Source organism: Pyxicephalus adspersus, chromosome 3 (assembly GCF_032062135.1).
Source record: "Pyxicephalus adspersus chromosome 3, UCB_Pads_2.0, whole genome shotgun sequence".
In the NCBI taxonomy this organism is placed as follows: Eukaryota; Metazoa; Chordata; class Amphibia; order Anura; family Pyxicephalidae; genus Pyxicephalus; species Pyxicephalus adspersus.
This window is the reverse complement of record NC_092860.1, coordinates 144,437,034-144,443,339: the sequence shown is the minus strand read 5'-3', so window position 1 is coordinate 144,443,339 and position 6,306 is coordinate 144,437,034. Positions and strand designations below refer to the sequence as shown.

Genomic DNA, 6,306 nt, shown 5'->3' with positions numbered 1-6,306 from the left:
TACACTGGTACCATCAGAAACCAGGACAACGTCCAACACTAATTATTAGGTATGCCACCACTCTGCAATCTGGGGCCCCAGACAGGTACAGTGGATCCTATTCAGGAACAGATTTCACTCTAAAAATTAGCAACATGAAGGCTGAAGATGAAGGAACATTTTACTGTCAGCAGGGTTATAGCTCCCCTCTCACACAGTGATACAGAGCCTTACAAAAACCTCCTTCCTCTTTTTTATCAATATAAACTCTAATATTTCCTAAATATTTGACCTAAATATGTAACTAGGCTGATTCTAGTAATGCCTTTTATGATACCAAACACATCCAACCATCTGTAAATTAAAGGAATAGGAATGCCATGAAGAGAACCTGTATGAAAACACACAGTGATACAGAGTCATACAAAATTATACGTCCTCCTCTATTAGCAATAATATATAAAAAGACTTCTAACTTTAAAATCAAGGGGTCTATTTATAAATCATTTACCCTAACATACATTCATTAAAACATTCCATAGTAGAATCTGCTCAGTACATGTGTTTCAATGACAGTAATTGATTTTCCACCAGGTAATGATTAAAGAGGAAGTAAACCCAAAACTACACAAAACCAAAATATTACACTTACCTTCCGCATCAATTCCAATCAATTCCGCAAAGCAGTTGATCTGTCAGGAGGTTTCTTCCATCGGGTTACGCGTGGTCTTGTTATCTGTCGGCGCACCAGGCATCACCATCTTCTCTCGGTTATTCCAGTTTCTACAGGAGAGAGTTTGGGTGACGTAGTTTGGGAAAAACCCTGACGAAAGGGCTCCTTGTGTGCATGCCTGAGATGCTCGGCCATGCACAGAAGGAGCAGCCAAGAGCCTTCCGGGATGCGTGACGTAGGTATCTTAGGAGGCTCTGCGCTCCATTTCATTCTCAATCTCCTAAGCAATCAAGAATTAAGGGGGTAGTGCTGCACCCTATTTTTTTTATAAGAAACAGAATTTTTTCTTTACATTTTGTCCACCCTTTTATGTACATTCACATTTTGTCTACCCTTTTATGTAAAGTGAAAATTCTAAGTTTAAGTATGCTTTAAGTGAATGTCAGATTCATTGCTTTAGAAAAAGATTCCTAAATATTTTTTTTTTTTTTTTACAGATGTATAGAAAATGTATTTTTGCTAAAAAAAAGGCCTGTAGAAACATTTAATCTTTTTTCTTTGTAGATATTTACTTTGAAAATCAGGAAAGAAAAACACAACTATGAAGTTTTTACAACATGATGGCATTTCTAAATATAATTAGAGATTAATTTTACTGCAGATTATAAATATAGAAAACATAAATAATAAAGGTAGATGTAAGGCCCTGGTCAGCATCAGTCCCCCATTATAACGCCGCAGTATTCACCTTTAGTAAGACCCACTCAGCCTCGGGAGACTGGTTGCGTCTCCCAGCACTCGGTTGCCTCGGGACATCTCTGGACAGAATAAACACTGTTTTATACTGCTATGGCACACAGCACGGAGTCGACGGCCAGAAGGGCAACTCCTAACCATAGAATCATCATTAGAATTAGTATAAATACAGAAAAAGTAATATTGCTCAGCCACTAGAGGGCGTTAGGTCATACAAAAAAAAATATAATTGAATCCAAATCTGTCACAGATCACATAGATTATCACATTTGTCAACCACTTTTATCCGATCCATACATTTTTATTCTTTGTTTTTTTCCTTCTTCCCCTACCATTTGGTCTGAATGGCCTTAAGACTAAAAATTATAATAAAGCAACAAGGAATAAGTCACTAACTAAACACTTGAAGCAACTCTTAGTACTATATATGACACTTATAGCCTTCTGAATCATTTAATAAATCTTGATTAAAAAATGTATATTCTAGCTGCCTAATAATATGTTGAGATAAACATCTGTCCTAATTGCATTTATTAAAATAATATACTTGTTCCGACTTACATACAAATTCAACATAAAAACAAACAATCACTCACTATCTTGTATGTAACCCGGGGACTACCTGTATTGCTCATTCATTTATGTGTTCTGATGGAATACATTTAGTTGCAATGTATATACTTAAGTACTTGCATCTTGGTAATATATAGTTTGTGTTTTACCAATAAATAATATATTGTTTTTATTTCTGTATTTAAACTCTAATCACTGACTGTACAGGCAGAGGCTGATTATGTAAGATAAATAATTTTTGCATTGAGAAATTTTTAAAACCTTATTTTAAAGTTTAAAGGTTGCAAAACAATGTTTAGAAAAACCAAAAATTAGATTTATGAGACACGACTTCATTTACATTGAATACACATTTTCCACCACTAAAAGGTTACACAAACTTTTATCTACAACATGATTTGCATATTTCCTGTACCACATTTGTATGATCTGTGCAGCCTGCAGCTGTTATATATTGGACATTGTACAGGTGACATCTCAGTATTCTGTGTCTATCAGTGCAGAGACACAAGATGGGTTCTCAGGGGATTCTGCTGCCTCTCATACTGCTTTATATTCAGGGTGAGAGGATTAGACAATGATAAATTGTACAATAATGTGGATATGTTGTTATATTATAACTAATATTGTGAATGTTTCCTTTACAATCCTCAGGCTCCTGGGCACAGATTACACTGACACAGTCTCCAGGTTCTATCACTGCAAATCTAGGAGATACTGTCACCATGTCATGTAAAGCCAGTACTGGTGTGGGCAGCTACTTAAACTGGTACCATCAGAAACCAGGACAACCTCCAACACTGATTATTAGGTATGCCACCACTCTGCATTCTGGGGCCCCAGACAGGTACAGTGGATCTGGATCTGGAAGAGATTTCACTCTTAAAATCAGCAACATGAAGGCTGAAGATGAAGGAACATTTTACTGTCAGCAGGGTAGCCAGCTCCCTCTCACACAGTGATACAGAGCCGTACAAAAACCTCCTTCCTCTTTTACTCAAATAGTACTTACACATTGGCCCTGAATATTTACTTAGACTGATTCTAGTAATGCCTTTTATGATCCCAATAACATCCAACCATCTGTAAATTAATGAAAGTGAATGTTATGAAGAGGACCTGTCTGAAAGAAACAGATCACTGTATAGACGAAGCAGAAGGGGTTTAACCTGCCCTATCTGAGTTCTACAGATCTAATCATGGATTATTCTAAGATGTTTCTGGTCATTATTTTCTTTCTCTTATTCATTTAGCGGACAGACCAATATTTAAAACTGATTGTTGTTTTGTTGACATAGTAATAGTTTTCATCCTTTTTTTTTCTATAGATTTCTGTTAGATGAAATACTCTGATTAGCTCTAGAGATACCTTATATAATGAATAGCAAAGCAACGCATTTATTATTTTATGAAAATATGTATTTTTTATGTATCTTCAACTAAAATGATATAATTTGTATAATAATTTTATAATAAAATACATTATTAGTGCATGGCTTACAATGTGATGGAAAGTGTCTGTGCTGTCCTCTCTAATCTATAAAACTACAAAAAGGAACATAGAAACTAGAAAATGATTCAAATCAAAAGATGATTGAATTAGGAGATTGTCAGATCCACTGGGGATCTTGTGAAATTAGAATTCAGACATTCAGAATTCATGGATCGTATAATTCAGAGTACATGTACAGAAATCTACTGGCAAGTATTTAGGTGAGTCAGAATGTTCACAAACGTATATGATTTATTATGAATCAATCAAAATAAATTATTATTCAAACCCCCAGGTGAGAATTGTAAAACACAAAAAACTATTTCAATAAAGTGCAAGTTTACATTTTTGTGATTTTAGTGCTCTTCAGTTATTTTGTATACTTTTTTGATCATCATAGGCTGAAACTATATTGTCCGTGTCGTGTTGCTTATTGTTTATTGTGAAAAACAGTAAAAATAATTATCTTAAAAATGTCAGTTTTTTTCTGTTTTATTTCTCAAGACTCCTGGGCACAGATCACACTGATACAGTCTACAAATTGCATTGCTGCAACTCCAGAACAGACAGCCCCTGTCTCATGTAACTCCAGTACTGGTTACTGGCACCTGACCCAACTGGTACCAGCATTTATCAGAACAATTTCACTGGTTATTTATTATGCAACCAATCTGCAATCTGCAGGCCCGGACAGGTTCTGTGGATCTGGGACAGATACAAACAGAACATTTAGGATGAAGATAAAGGGAATTACAGTACAGCAGCAAACTTCTCACATAGTGATACAGAGCCGTATAAAAATGTTCTTCCCCTTCTATTAGCAATGAGATAAAAAATATAGAACCCTAATAATAAAACAGTTTGAACTTTAGCAGGTTGCTCTGACAATGTCTATATGCCTAAATGCATTGAGCTGCTGCAATGTGATTAGCTGATTGGACATCAGAGCTAAGAACATCTGTAGCTAGAACCTTGTCTGGTGAGTTTGCATATAAATACATAAAAAATACTTTTATTCCTATACTAAAGATTTGAAAATTGTGATATTTTTGTAATTATACTTTATACTTTACAGTCTGTTTATACTATTTGTTAGTGCCTGCACCACTGAATAGAACTGAAAGTCCTGTGGCAGGTGATATACACAGCTGGAAACCAATGTTCTGTGTATGACAGACCAGAGACATCAAGATAATTCCGGTGACATATCTGCTCTGTGTCTTTTACCTTTATATACGCAGTATTGTAGAGATCTTTATCTCCCGATCAACCAAATGTGCGTACGCTCGACAGACGTAAATACAGGCCGGTCGTCAATCTTGAATACACCAATTAAGGCGATTATTTTCAACTGCGGGATTCAGAAGGAGATGTGAACTCAATAGTGAGGTGATAGCAAATAATTAGCGCACATCTGCTCCCTTTTCTGTGCGCATCTCCTGTCGATTACAGGTTACTAAATATTTAGCACTTTCTAATATGTGATCACACAACAGTATGACTGTAAAAGAAAATGTGAACAAAGATTTGTCACCTAATTAAAATTTTATTCTAGTTTGGCTTTAGAGAATTCAAATATTTTAGTAAAGGATTATAGGCAAATAAGGGGGGTAATTAGGTAGGTTTGCTTGGATGGTATGCCTTGATGTGATTTTTTGTAATCCTCATTATTGTTAGCTTCTTCTATTGCTGCAATGTTTTTGTGCCTGTTTAATGTAATTACAATTACAATTGTAATTACATTAAACTGTAATTACAATTTCTGTTGTTCAGTAATTCTTCAGCAAGGTTTTGTCATTTTTTTCCACAAGTATTGAGTACAAATGTCTGCATGGTTTCCACTCCAAACTGCTACTTGAACCCCCTGTTTGCCTTTGTCCCATTCCCAAGGTCACATTGTCACATATTAGTATTTGAATGTATTATGTACATTTTTCTAATATGAATAAATGGTCAGGTTTTTTTTTTTAGTTTTTTTTTTTGTTTGTTTTAATTTTCTTAGTCTGACATTTGCACCGTTGATTTGCCCCCACGCAACTCCTCTGTTCATTTGTAGTAGTGTTATAGGTTTTTTTCTCATTGTGCTGTGCTGCCTATTGTATACAAACACACTTCCACTTGCTAGAAAAACAGGTTTTCAATTAGTTGTCCAGCTGAGTTGCGTACTCATTCTAACACACCTGATGGTGATGGAAGGAGGTCCAGGTTGCCAAGCACAACATCAAAGCTTATTGAATGCCAAGCTCACAAGCAGGGTCAGGCACTCTTAGAAATGAACAGATGTTCTGTTGCTGCTCCACTTAATTTTGGACATTAAAATACTGCATTGTATGCATTATTTAGGTGATTACATAAAACAAATAGTACTAGTATCTAAAACTTCCAGGGACAAATACACCTTGTGCTGGGGATCGCAGTGGATCTCGGTGGAGTTTCTCCTTTGGGAGTTCATCTGCAGTTCAGTTCCCATTGTCACTGGGCTGTACTTACCAGTGCCATCCCATTGCATTGCCATCCCATGCACTAGAGGTTAATTAACCTCTAGTGCACCGAATCACAGTGTATTCTCAGGGCTGCATTCGTTGCAGCCTAGGAAACCTGTGTCCGATCCTCGGCACTAGAGGTTAAATGGGGACATGTCTCCCCATTCAAAACCTCTAGAGCGCACTAGAGGTTTTGAATGGGGAAACTTGTCCCCATTTAAACTCTAGTGCCGATAATCGTACACTGAGCAGATCAATGAATGCAGCCATGGCTAATTTTAATTTTAATGATTTTAATTTGAAGCACGTTAAGCAATAAGCCTAAAAATCCTCTTTGCGTATTTCTTCCT

At 36.0% G+C, this 6,306-nt stretch overlaps 1 long non-coding RNA gene across 1 annotated transcript; it reads left to right on the top strand.

Annotated features, from left to right (window-relative positions):
- The first annotated feature begins 2,401 nt into the window (after positions 1-2,401).
- Positions 2,402-3,477, top strand: LOC140327279 (uncharacterized). The gene is made up of 2 exons (XR_011920007.1): positions 2,402-2,542; positions 2,636-3,477. It is a non-coding gene; the product is annotated as an uncharacterized lncRNA (long non-coding RNA).
- The last annotated feature ends 2,829 nt before the right edge of the window (positions 3,478-6,306 follow it).